Raw genomic sequence first — 14,901 nt, forward strand, 5'->3', positions numbered from 1 at the left:
CAGCTATATATTCAGCTTCAGCAGTTGATGTGGATACTGAGTGCTGCTTCTTGCTATGCCAGGATACCAATCTTCTCCCAAGAAGCCGACAGCTTTATGATGTACTTTTCCGGTCAATCTTACAACCTGCAAAATCTGAATATGTATAGCCAACTAGGACAAAACCTGTACCTTTAGGGTACCAAATTCCAAGATTTAGAGTTCCCTTAAGGTACCTAAATATTCTTTTAACAGCTATAAGATGAGACTCTTTTGGTTCAGCTTGAAATCTAGTACATACGCAAGTTGCAAATATAATATCTGGTCTACTTGCTGTGAGATAAAGTAATGAGCCTATCATACCTCTGTAGCTTGTGAAATCAACTTTCTTACCAGTTTTGTCCTGATCAAGCTTGGAGGCTGTTGGCCTGAGAGTCTTTGTTGGAGTTGAATCTTCCAGATTATACTTCTTGAGAAGTTCTCTGATATACTTGGATTGACAAATGAATATACCATCTTTCCTTTGACTCGCTTGTAATCCAAGAAAGTAGTTCAACTCTCCCATCACGCTCATCTCATACTAACTCTGCATTAGCTTAGAGAATCTCCTGCAAAGATCATCATTAGTAAAACCAAATATAATATCGTCAGCATATACTTGAACTAATATCATATCAGATTTATGCAATTTATGAAATAGAGTTTTATCTATGACACCTCTAGTAAAACCATTTTCAAGTAAAAACTCAGAGAAAGTGTCATACTATGTCCTTGGAGCTTGTTTAAGACCATAGAGAGCTTTGAATAGAAAGTACACAAAATCATCCAGATTTGAATCTTCAAAACCTGGAGGTTGTTCCACATACACTTCTTCTTCTAGCTCCCCATTCAGGAATGCACTCTTTATGTCCATTTGATAAACTTTGAATTCTGAATGTGCTGCGAATGCCAGAAATATCCTGATTGCCTCAAGTCTAGCCATTGGTGCATAGGTTTTATCATAATCTATACCCTCTTCTTGAGAGTAACCTTTAGCTACCAGTCTGGCTTTGTTTCTCATTACAATGCCATCCTCATCTAGCTTGTTCCTGAATACCCATTTAGTGCATATCACTAACTTGTCCTTTGGTCGGGGTACCAGCTTCCATACCTTCTGCCTCTCAAACTAATTGAGTTCTTCTTGCATAGAAATAACCCAATCTCGATCTTCCAGGGCCTCATCCACTTTCTTAGGTTCCATTTCTGAAAGAAACCCTAAAAAGTGACATTCAATCTGAGTGGCATGTCTGGTTCTTACTCCTGTGTCAGGATCACCAATGATCAACTCAAAGGGATGGTCTCTGTTCCAAACTCTTTGACGAGGCATATATGATCTTGATGTTTCCCCTTGTTCAGTCTGATGTTGAGTGTGAACTGTAGATCCTTTGCCTGCTCCCCCTGAGTTGTTGTCATCATGACTGGATGATTCTGATCTTGGTGTAGTGGTTATTGAAGGTGTTCCTATATGATTATCATAACCATTGTTTTCACCATTACCACCACTTGATCCTAAATCAGCATTGCCATGTACTGTAGATGAAGTTCTAACAATCTCAGGTTCTATTATCTCCAAAGGATCATCTGATAGATTTTTAAATTTCAGAGATTCAGAATCCTTTTCTCTTTGCAGGCTTGCCAACTTGGTGTCGTCGAATATTACATTAAGGCTTTCAATAACATTCTGATCAGTAATCATATAAACCCTGTAAGCTTTAGATTCCAGAGAATAGCCAAGAAATATGCCTTCTTCTGCCTTAGCATCAAACTTTCCTAGATGTTCATTTCCTTCCTTCAGCACAAAGAATTTAGAACCAAACACATGAAAGTATTTCAGTGTTGGTTTCTTGTCAGCCATTATCTCATAAGGAGTCTTATCATGATCTTTATTAATCAGGGTACGATTTTGAGTGTAACACGCTGTGTTGATGGTTTCAGCTTAGAAGTAAGTAGGAAGTCTTGATTCACTTAGCATAGTCCTTGCTGCTTCAACCAAGGTACGATTCTTCCTTTCTACTACCCCGTTTTGTTGTGGAGTTCTTGGAGATGAATACTGCCTCGAAATACCTTTCTCTGTACAGAATTCATTTATAAATACATTCTTAAATTATGTCCCATTATCTGATCTGATCTTCCTGACAGGTAATTTCTCTTCCATCTCAATTTTCTTTATATGATCCACTATCAGCCAAGGTGCTTCATCCTTGGATTGTAAGAATAACACCCATGTGTACTTAGAGAAATCATTGACCATCACTAAAGCATATCTTTTCCTTGATAGTGACAACACATTCACTGGACCAAATAAATCCATGTGAATCAACTGAAGAGGTTCAATTATGCATGTCATTTCCTTGCTTCTATGTGATGCTTTCTTTGATTTCCCTTTTTCACATGCTTCACAGAGTCCTTCTTGACAGAATTCCATTTGTGGTAGTCCTCTCACTAATTCTCTCTTGACCCCAGAGTTCATTGTCTTGAAGTTCAAGTGTGAGAGCTTCTTGTGCCATAACCAACTTTGTTCTGATGAATCTTTGTTGTAGAAACATCTGATTACTCCATCAGAGGTAGACTTCAAGTCAGCTATGTACAGATAACCTTTCCTTACTCCCTGTAAAATAAGCTTCTCATCTTTTCTGTGAGAGATCAAACATCTTTCTGATCTGAAATCAACATTGTATCCTTTGTCACAAAATGGACTTATGATCAGAAGATTGTGCTTCAATCCTTCCACAAGAGAGATGTTTTCAATGATAGCATTGCCGATTTCCAAATTGCCATATCCCTTAGTAAATCCTTTGCTGTCATCTCCAAAGGTAACTATAGGGCCAACTTTCTCAACCACTCCTGTGAGCAGGGACTTTTCTCCTGTCATGTGTCTAGAACACCCAATATCCAGAATCCACATGATCTTTTCCTTTCTTACCTTACCCTACAAACACAGATTGATTAAGAAGACTTTGGTACCCAAGATTTCCTGGGTCCTGAAGGTTTAGGGGTAGAAACAGTATCAACAAATGAAACCTTGACAGGCTTAGCTTTCACTTTGACTGACTCCTTCTCAGTGCTAGTCTTATCAGAGATGTTAGACTTAGAGACATGAGGTACTACAGTCTTAGCATGTGTGTGCTCATTACCCATGCTTGTCTTAATGTCAGTGCAAGTGCTAGCAGTTGCATGAAAAGATTTAAAATATTCAGACATGGTAATAAATGCACATGGCATACATCCAACTACACCACAGGGCTCATGAAAGCTAGGCATGTTAGGCATGGCAGGCATATTGGAAGATGCAACAGATTCTACTTTAGCTTTAGTGCATACATGTGTAAGGTGTGCAACAGAATTATAATTATTACATAACTTCCTAGATGCAGATGAGGAAGATGCAAAGTCAGATTTCTTATTTACACATACCTTGCCATTTATATTCTTCTTTGTCTTAACCTTAGCACCCTCACCAGTCTTAGAGTTAACAATGGGGTCTGGTTTCTTAGGTGTGTCAGGTTCCTTACTATCCACCTTATTACTGGCTCAGCTATGGATTTAGCTTTACTAGCTGGAACCTTAGGAGTCTTAGGGGATTCATCTTCCTTCTCTCTATCTTCAGCAATTGTTAGGGCGAAAACACGCGCTAATATTCACGCAAGTATACGCGTTCGCAAGTAGTATAAGATATAAATCAGATTCGTTCCCACAGAGACTGGTTTAGGTTAAGTTCAATTTATGCACCTATGCAACAATATATGGTTATCTCTCAATGCTAAGACAAATAACAAATTGGGTTTTTATTAAACTAAGAGATTATACTAAATAACATTAACTAAGAGAATTGAAGTTGAATTACTATATATGACAAACATGGGATCCTAACTTCATTAAATACTTCATTTAATAGCCTTATTGTTCTTAACCTTAGCATGTGATGGTGATGACACTAATCAGATAACACGAAACTGATAAACACCAACTTTCATTGCACGAGTACCATTCTACCAGACATCCACAAAAGAGATAGAAGCTGAATAGGCACCAATTATATTGAGACCCTATATGTCTATAGAATTTGACAACATAACGGTTTAAGCACAAGTTATCTATCTTGATTACATAGGGCAAGTAAAACGGTTAGAGTTACCTACGAATCATGTATACATATACAAGAACCTATGCTAGCATGGCAAGTTCTAAACCTCTATATTCACTGTCGCTTCAATAGAGATTAACACGCTATCTTATATGTTAGCTACGCACATAAGACGAATAAGCACAACCAATACTAGGATATCAATCAATCACCACACACCAAGATATCGAAACAAATTAACTATTGAAATTCATAAGTAAATCCGCTAGAACCCCATGACAATGATTAGCCCATAATCGAACTCATCGTCACCATGGGTTCCAATGAAAGCATGGTATAAACAAGGTCTTAATAAAATGAATAATAATTAAAGTACGAATAAACGAGATCTAGGTTCAACAAGAACGAAAATGAGCATCCAAAGTTACAACTAATTCAAAGAATCACAAGTTGAAAACAAGATCTTCTTTTTCGGAGTTGTTCTGTGTTTCTAGGTCTTCTCCTTAGTATCCCAATCTTCCCGGATGATGAAAACCCTTTTTTTAAGTACATATACGCCCCTAGTGGACCTGGACCCTTAAAATCGTCAAATTCCACTCAAAAAAGGCTTTTTCAGCGAAATCAGCGACCAGCCGCGCCCTGAGCGGCCGCTCAGCTCTCCTGAGCGGCCGCTCAGCTCTCCTGAGCGGGCGCTCAGCTCTCTGAGCGGGCGCTCAGCTCTGCTGAGCGGGCGCTCAGCTACTGACTGGAAAAAATATTCTGATGAATCTTGTTTTGAACATAACTTGAGTTCTACTCGTCAGAATTAGGCGATTCAACTGCCCACACGAAGCTATTGATATTCTCTACAACTTGACAATGGCCTTGGCTTCCAATTCTGATCAATTTTCATCATATTTCCTTTAAAAGCTCTTATCTTTATTTAACTGATACCTAAAATGCAATAACACAAAAACACATCAAAATACCAACAACTTGAGTCCAAAACACCAATTTAAGCTTGTAATAAAACATTCCAAGTGGATATAAAATCCACTTATCACACCCCCAAACTTGAATCGATGCTTGTCCTCAAGCATAAACAGACTCAAAACTACAAAACAAACCTAATGCATGAATGCAACTATGTGAATACAACTAAATGATAATGCAATCGATCCCCTCAGAATAACCATAACCAAATGAATAAACCAATGCCTCTAAGAATGCAATAACTTGAAACAGAGTTCGAATAAATCCCACAAACCAACTTACAAACCAGAAATGTGCGTGTGTGGATGCTTAACAGATATACTCTCGATACTAGATCAATAACCATAACTTATCTATCATCGAAACAATCAAAAGTTTATAAACAGAATAGACAATAAACGCATTATGACTCACAACATCTCCTTTCTACTAGAGTTATACAAGGATTCACACTATTATTGAACACATAGCAAAGATGCTTATTTGATCGTGCAATGAATGAGGTCCCAAAAGACTTATACAATAATTTCCATGTAGCGAGCGTTAGGGTAGTGGATCCCAGACTATAAAAGCCTTAGGTCACTAGGCACAAAGTCCCCTAAAACGTAATAACTCGAGTATTAAAGAGCTCACTCTTGATCAATTATGCATAAACACATACTTTTTTCTTTCTTTTTCTTTCTTTTTTTTTTCTTTTTTCTTTTTTTTAACAATTTCTGAATGAGTGTGTTTCGCTCCATCTCATTCAACCCTAGACTACTCATAAAAATATGAGCCGGCTACTAGCCATTTGACACCTAGCCTTACAACAACTAGCAATGAAATCCAAGTTTTTCTTCAGATAAAAAGAATCAGTGTTTTTACGTCACTACGAGAATATCACAAATTTTAAATATAACCAAGTGATTAAATCTCAACAACAAACAAGTATGATCATGATCTAGATCAAAAGCAACCCTATAAGACTTTGTGAAAATATTGGTTTCTGGCATGCAAATCAATTCATTAGGACTTAAACATCCCTCTATTCGTCTTCACCACACTGAAATCAACATCAACTTATCAAATATCATAATTCATCTTAAGGGATCATGCTAAATATGCATGCAAATGCAACTATATGAAATTACATAAAAACAAACAAATATGTCCTAAATGAACAATCATACAAAAATATGAATGAACTACAACTAAACATGCAGCATAAATCTATATGAATCTATATGGACACACACTACTAATCCTTACATTATCACCCCCAAACTTAAAATTTTCAATGTCCTTATTGAAGGTAATAATAAGAATTTCAGGCATACCTAGTCGTCAGAAAGATCACCCTCTTCGGGTGGAGGATCAGGTGGCCAATCAACCTCGCCACCAGTGTCTCGAACAACAGTACTAAAAGCATGTGTCAAATCTGCAGCAAAATGACGGTGAATGTCGTGCATGGCCTCCATACGCCTAGTTAATCGCCTGTACTGCTCATCACCAACACCAGTCCTATCAACTACCTGCTGCACATGAGAAGAACCCTCTATAGGCACTGGAGGATCCGTTCGGCTACCCTCTACATCATCAAAGATATATCCCAACCCCTTGTCAGGGGGTGCACCTAAGAATGAATAACTCAAGTGATCTGGTAGTGGGTGAAGCTCAAGTGTGGAAACATCTTCAATAGACGTCTCGAGACAGTCTTGAGAAAATTTTAGCTCTGCTAACCCAAGAGAATCGAATGGCATATCCAACTTCCTCTTCCATGGAGGTGCATTCAAAATATGCAGTTGCTCTAGTTTAAAGCACTCCTCTTTAGCTGTGGGTAACTTTATTTCCTTGAACACATTAAAAGTGACCTTTTGATCGTAAACCTTCATCGAAAGCTCTCCTTTTTGCACATCGATCATAGTTCGGCCTGTAGCCAAGAATGGTCTTCCCAAGATAATGGGAATCTTCTTATCTTCCTCGAAATCAAGAATTATAAAGTCAGCAGGAAAGATGAGTTTATCCACCTTGACCAAGACATCCTCCAATATACCTCGTGGATAAGCGATAGAACGGTCAGCTAGTTGCAATGACATGTATGTTGGTTTCGGCTCAGGCAGACCAAGCTTCTTGAAGATAGATAAGGGCATCAGATTGATGCTAGCTCCTAAATCACATAAACACTTGTCGAACGACAAGTTACCGATGGTGCAAGGAATAGTGAAGCTTCCAGGATCTTTAAGCTTCGGAGGCAACTTTTGTTGTAGCACAACACTGCATTCCTCCGTGAGAGCAACGGTCTCTAAGTCATCGAGATTCACTTTCCGAGAGAGAATACCTTTCATAAACCTCGCATAGCTAGGCATCTGTTCAAGAGCTTCAGCGAAAGGTATGTTGATATGAAGTTTCTTGAACACCTCCAGAAACTTCTCAAACTGCTTATCCAGCTTTTTCTTCTGCAGCCTTTTAGGAAAAGGAGGTGGAGGATAAATCTGTTTCTCCCCTGTATTACCCTCAGGAGGAGTGTGTTCCACAGTAGTCTTCCTTGGTTTCACCTCTACTTCCTTTTGCACATCTTCTTCAGCCAAAACTTCAGATTCTGGAACTTGAGACTTTTCAGGCTCTTCGTCTTGCTGAACTTGGGGGCTTGTGACCTTTCCAGACCTTAAGGTGATGGCGTTCACCTGTTCTTCAACTTCCCTCTTGCCTGGATTTGTTTCTGTATCACTAGGAAGCGTTCCTGGTGGTCGATTCAATAAGGCATTAGCAATTTGCCCTATTTGGTTCTCCAGATTCTGGATAGAAACAGCCTGGCTTTGGCATATAAGAGCCTGGTTTTTGCACATAAGCCTCAACTCCTCCAATTCAGATTTTTCATTCGAAGATAGACCTGCATCATTAGTTTATTGTTGAAGTTGGACTTGTTGTCTTGGTGTAAATTGTTGCTGAAAACCAGGAGGGTTAAATAGCTTATTTGCAAACTGCTGGAATGGCTGTTGCATCGCATTCTGATTGTTGCTCCAGCTGAAGTTAGGATGATTCAAGTTGTCAGGATGATAAGTGTCTGGAATTGGTTGCTGCGATCTCTGAAAGTTGCTCACAAACTGAGCTGAGTCACTAGATATAGCGCATTGTTCTGTCACATGCGGACCAGCACACAGCTCACAAACACTAATTATCTGCTTAACACCACAGTTAGCCAAAGAATCGATCTTCGTAGACAACGCCTTTAGTTGAGCAGTGATAGCCGTAGCTGTATCCACTTCAAGAACTCCTGCTACCTTGCCCTGTGGATATCTCTGGGTTGGATACTGATATTCATTAGCAGCCATCAGTTCAATTAGATCATAAGCTTCCTCATAGCTCTTTGCCCATAATGCTCCGCCTGATGCTGCATCGAGCATGGGTCTGGACTGTGCTCCCAACCCATTGTAAAAACAAGTGATGATCATCCAATCAGGAATTCCATGATGAGGACACTTCCTAAGCATCTCCTTGTAGCGCTCCCAAGCTTCACTTAACGATTCTCCCGTTTGCTGCGTAAATTGAGTAATAGCATTTCTGATTGCAGCTGTCTTCGCCATAGGGAAGAATTTAGTAAAGAATTTCTGAGCAAGATCCTCCCAAGTAGTAATCGAACCAGCTGGTAGAGAGTGTAACCAGCTCTTAGCCTTGTCCCTCAGAGAGAATGGGAACAGTCTCAGCTTCACAGCATCTTCGGAAACACCGTTGAACTTGAAGGTGTCGCAGATCTCAATGAAATCCCTAATGTGCGTATTGGGATCTTCCGTTGGAGAACCCCCAAACTGGACTGAAGTCTGTACCCATTGAATTATGCCAGGCTTGATCTCAAAGGTATTAGCTGTAATAGCTGGCCTGACAATGCTAAATTGAATGTCATTGATCTTGGGTTGAGAAAACTCCATCAAGGCTCTCGTTCGTTGTAATAACCCCCAAAATTTTCAACTTTTTGTAACCCTTATGAATAGTGTTTTAGCTGAATGAGGAAACTTTTCATGCCCCACTATGTAGGGATTCTGTTATGGATATTCTGAAATTTTATTAGTACTCTACATGGTATATAAGTGTATGTAAAGATCGTCAGAATCCAATTCCGAACACTTTGATTTTTCCCGGAAATCCACTAGATACGGAAAGAATTGAGTATAAGGTAACAGGATAAAAAGGATTTAAATTAAAGGATTATAAGAGAGGATCATAAAAGGAATATAATATATTGAGAAAGGTTAAGGGTACCTAAGTAATAAGATCCCGGGTATGATCCCTCAAACGATAAACGAAAATGAAAGTTAAGCGAACCGTATAACAGATCAGCGGACATTAGGCAAACAATTAGGAAATTAATCAAAGGGATTAGAGAGGATGACGTCACCCAACCAATGAGAAGAGGACAAGGAGGGGAGGATGACATCATGAACATGACATAAGCATGACATGGGAAGGAAGGAGATGTGGTTGAATTAAAACCACACAAAGTTAAGGCTAAAAAGGTAATTAACCAAAACAAAAACAAAACTTCATCCACCAAGCCAATCATTTCATTTTCACCAAAAAAAACACAAAATATTTCTCTTCACCAAGGGTTGCTCTCGGCTTTTTACAATTTTAAAGGGAAGAAATTTCAAAAACCAAGATTCAAGCTTCCTAAATTGGTAAGATAATTCCCTAGTATTCCTTATGCATAGATATGGCTATATTATGAGTTTAAGCATCCCATTCATTCTCTATCTTCTCCAATAAATCAATGAAGAAGACAATGAATAGTGATTTCAAGGTTTTTAACTTGATTTTCTTGCTTTTCCTTTAAGATCCAAGCATTCCTAAGACTCCTCAAGGCTTCCTAAGGCTTCCTAGCTACTCACACCACTTCAAGGAAGGTATATCATCTCCAAACCCTAGCTTTACTTTGTACATTAGGGTGATTTTGGTTGTTTTGGTATTAGAGTAGCTTAATGATGGATGGTTTAGAGTTGGGTTGAAATGGTGGAGATTGGAATGTTGAAATCTTATGATTTGATTAAAGAATATAGTATAATTTAAATTCAAGTTATAGGATTAAGTAAATTGATTATAATGAGTTGATTTGGGGCTGTTGTAAAGTAATATGGATGGATTTTTTATTGGGTTGTGAATTGGGGTTGAATTGTAGTTGTTTTGAATTGGTTTAAATTTGGGAAATCGCGTAAACATAGCCGTCGTAATGTCCGATTTACTTTAGACTGCTTTTGTTCATAACATTTTGACCCGAGAACTCCCTGCAAGATTATGACCATTTCCATGTTTAGATAGTTCATGTTACGAGCTTCGTTTTGATATGTAGTTCGTTTGATTCCGATGTACGGTTTAGGAGAAACGACCGTTTTAAGTAACGGCGTTTCGCGAATGAAACTTTTCCCCTCGCCTTACTTTGAAACATAGGTTAAAGACCAAAAAGGGTTAATTAGTGTATGAAACAATTATGGTAAGAGTGTTAGGCAGTTGGTAAGACACTCGCGAAGGAATCGCCTTAAAACTCATAATGGTTAAATTATTAAAAATGGTGGAGCCGAGGGTACTCGAGTGACTTAAGAGAATCAGTAAGCGCAAAACAAGCGTTAGAGTCTAAGTTAGTTAAAGTATAGATTTACAAGTGACTTTGGTTTAATTCCAACTTACTTGTTGTTTATAGGTTACTAGACTCGTCCCGAGCCTTTTATCACCCCTAGTCGCTCAGGCAAGTTTTCTACCCGTTATACTGTTGTTGTGATGTATACACTTGTATATGCATTATCTTGTAATAGATGCATGATGGTTATATTAGAAAATTCTTGCGATATATTGTAGCATGTGATATAGTACATATGCATGCCTGTTTCGTATTCTTGCCATATATATATCTGTTGGTTCAGTTGATAATACCTATACTAGAGAATAGCGGTAATTTGTATATACCCTTAGTATAGGGACCCAAAAGGTGAAAACATTTTCTAAAACCGGGAGTCGAGGATCCCGAGTAGATTTTATATATATATATATTTATATATATATATGGTTATAGTTTTCAAAACTATTAATCGAATAAGGTTCATTCGATAACTTTATTTTATTAACGAATATTATCTTGAATATTCATTCGAGGACTTATGACTCCTTTATATTATTTATTGAATATTACTTGGATATTCATTTGAGGATGTATGACTCCTTTATTTTATTTAATGAATATTATTTATAATATTCATTCGAGGTATTATGACTCCGCTTATTATTTATTAATATTCTTTATTTTATTAAAGAATAATGTTCGATAATCAAACTTACTTTTGATATTCAAATAAAGATATTACTTTCGTATAAGTATATCTTTGATTATTTACTATTCATTTCAAGTATAAGTTTTACAACTTCTACTTCAATTATTTTTATAAAGATTATTCTTTATGGGAATATTATTTAAATAATAATATTCAGATATTTTCTAATATATTGGGACTGATTTATTTTACTAAATCAACATCACTCCGAACATTCTTAAAAATGTTTCGCGAGCCTTCAAAATAATTTTTAAAAGTTAGAGCGGATCCCAAAATTCATTTTTATATTTAAGATCCTCCTTTCGAAGGGGATTTAAATACTCGCTAAAAACCTGAGGGATCCGGCTCTGTGGTGTGTTTTATATTCGCAACAAGGTTGCTGTCTTGATAAAAGAATTTTGATTACTTACCCAACACTCGGGAAGTAAAATTCTTGGAACAAGTTAATTCATTAACAGGCATTGCCTGGGAAATATCGGTGAGTTTTCCTTTCCAACTAGATACGACTTCTTGGTGGAGCCGTATCAACAAGTTTCTACTTGGGGAAAGTGGGGACGAGCTTTACGTTTCAGAGTCATGGATTTCATCTGAACTAGGAGTGGCGTAAGTGGTCGAGTAGCGCCGGCCCAGCCTTATTATATTGGCCCAAATGGCCTGGAAGTTCCGCTAAGGCGGTCCATTCCTTAGGAGTTCAGTGTTCGGTTGACAAGTAAATCTGACAGGTTCTCCTCTACATGTAGAAAATGGTGGGGTTGTACTACTACGACTGATCATCGTAAGTGGTCTTCCTGGCGCGGCAAACTCTCGTAATGAGTTCATCATCCATTTTGGATAATTCTGCAACACTACCCGTAGCATTTCGATCGAAAGGCTACGAATGGGTGGTTGCCGAAGCATTGACAGGGTCAAACCGTTTTATTGGTGTATCCATTGAATGAAGTATCTCGTAACTTCATTTCTTTTCAAAATATTTCAAAGATCAAATATTTTCAAGTTTTATTTGTGGTCTCATCTATGGGATGACCTCTCGAATCTTATTATACTTGGAACATTAGTAGTTCTAGTAGATTCTAAAATGGTATAAGTGTAGTGAAGTAATTGGTAACTTCATCTTCTTTTAAAACTTATACCCAGTAAGTAATTACCTTACACATGATAAAGGATTCTAGTAAGTATCCATTTAGATACTTGTATTATTGTTATCACTATATATTATCTTGCGAGCTGTAAGGCTCACTCTTGCTTTATTTCTTCATCACACAACAACAGTTAGGAAAGATGGCCAGACTCCAGCAGACCCAGCGCAAGCGCGTGGGAAGCGTCCCGCATCTTCCCGTTGATGTTATAGCTGCTATAGATGCAGAGGTAGATCTATTGGTAGATCAGGCATTCTACTTTTGAGAATCAATTATGTATAATTATAACTTGTGGCAGATAATGGCAATTAACTGTAAATTTATCAAGTAATCATTTTGGGTTGTAATAACTTTTAATTGTGGATTCAAGGACTTGTACTTATTTCAATTTCATCTCTGAGACTATAACGGGTTGTGGTGTGTGTTAGTGTGGGGTCACAGCATAAGGTTATTTATTATTAATTAAGTGAAGTGATAATGTGGAAAGAAAGACCGTGACGACCCGGATCCCTGACCCCGGATCTGGGGGTGTTACAGAAATTTTATCAGAGCTAAGCGTTATAAACCTCAGAGATGATGCGACGATATAATAATAAACTCACAAAGATAATAAGAACTCTTGCCAAGTTCATGGTCGGACTACTTAAAGTAGTGCCGACAGTTAAAACCCTTACGGGAACCCTTATAAGTATCATGATAGTAACTTAGCTCGTTTAATGTGTAGGCGCATGAGATAGAGGACCCTGAGATGTTCGAGCGTGAGCATGATGAGGCACTGCTAGATGTCGAGGATAAGGAGGAGCCTGAGATGGAGGAGGATGAGGAGGACCCCTCAGAGGAGTCAGAGACAGAGGTCATTGCTATTCCAAATGAGGAGGACCCGGATGAGGTCCCAGTAGCTGAGGAGCGTGTCGGACCTATGGTAGTGTATGCTGGTACCCCTTTACCCACACTTCCGGTGGTCAGAGCTCCTACCCCTCCACCACTATCTTGGATCCCCTATGATGACAGCTCAGAGACCCATACTTCCGAGCCTAGGCAGACTGAGGAGGCACCCCCAGCGGCTCCGGATTCACCACCTCTTGACCCTGCCCACAGGCAGTCTTCGTTAGCCCACGGCTATTTTCAGGATGTACTGAGGACCCGAGTGGTTGTTGCCGAGGCCTGACTGGATGAGGCCAGGAGGGAGTTGGATGCGGAGAGGGCGGGTAGGCGTACCCGAGCTTATGAGACTAGGGCTTCTATACCCCGATCCTTGAGGAGGGAGCTTACGGGGATAGAGCTCACGTCCCGAGCGAGGCTCAGATCGCTCCAGGGGGACAGGCATGGTAGGATCTCCAGGCGGCAGACCGACTATATCTTCCGTCGTGCGATGGAAAGGGTATGGGAGCTGACCCGCTCCGGTGTGTGATTCAGGATTGACGATGGAATAGTCTAGTTGTCTAGTTAGTCGAGGCCTTAGTAAGAGCCAATTTTCCGGGATAGTTGACTTGTATATAGCATCCCTTTTTCTGACTAGACAGATAGACTCTTGTGTATCACTTTTGGGACAGATGGCTGTAGCACTGTTGTACTTTTGACCAGATCAGACTATGTATTTCTCGCATTATGTATATAATTGTTTCCTTTCGGTTCAGTTCCTTAGTGACGAGATCACTTTTTTATCATTATTATTACTGCACTTCTTATTAGAACTGTCATAAAATAATAAAATTGTGAGATACATTCTCCCCATTATAGAATTGTGCAAGGAATAATGTTGTGTATGATTATGACCTAACGTTGAATTTCCCAATAATTGTTTTTATCAGTATCATGCCGCCAAGAAAGATTGGAACTAGGGCGAACCCTGGATCTGAGGACCAAGGAAGCCATAACCAGGACGGTAGGAACCAGGAACACAATAAAGAGGAAGATGAGGATTATGTGGAACAGGATGACTCCCTGTATGAAGAGGAAGAGGAAACATATGATGTTGAGGGATTTGAGATAGAGGCTGAAGAAGGAGAAACTGAGGTTGAGCAACCAGTACCAAACCCAGGCATGGATCCCATGGGCCAGTTCATGCAACTCCTAAGGCAGAACTTGGAACGTCAACCCAACCCACCCCCTCAAGGAAATAATAATGCTGTGGTAAACTCTTTCAGGGCTTTTAAGTCCCTTAAGCCCCCTGAGTTCCACGGATCAGCCGACCCAGTTGAGGCAAGGGCATGGTTAAAGGAAATGGAGAAATCCTTTGAGATTCTGAGTATCGATGAGGCACAGAAGACTGTATTTGCTAGCTACCTTCTGAAAGGAGAGGCTAACTACTGGTGGGAGGCTAAGAAAAACATGGAGACATATGCTATTATAACCTGGGAGAGATTCAGTCAGTTGTTTCTGGGAAAGTATTTCCCGA

The 14,901-nt window shown here is 39.0% G+C and overlaps 1 non-coding gene across 1 annotated transcript; it reads left to right on the forward strand.

Annotated features, from left to right (window-relative positions):
• Positions 1-8,515: 8,515 nt before the first annotated feature.
• Positions 8,516-8,622, forward strand: LOC141669928 (small nucleolar RNA R71). The gene has a single exon (XR_012554177.1). It is a non-coding gene; the product is annotated as a small nucleolar RNA R71 (small nucleolar RNA).
• Positions 8,623-14,901: the final 6,279 nt, after the last annotated feature.

Source organism: Apium graveolens, chromosome 6 (genome assembly GCF_009905375.1).
Source record: "Apium graveolens cultivar Ventura chromosome 6, ASM990537v1, whole genome shotgun sequence".
Taxonomy (NCBI): domain Eukaryota; kingdom Viridiplantae; phylum Streptophyta; class Magnoliopsida; order Apiales; family Apiaceae; genus Apium; species Apium graveolens.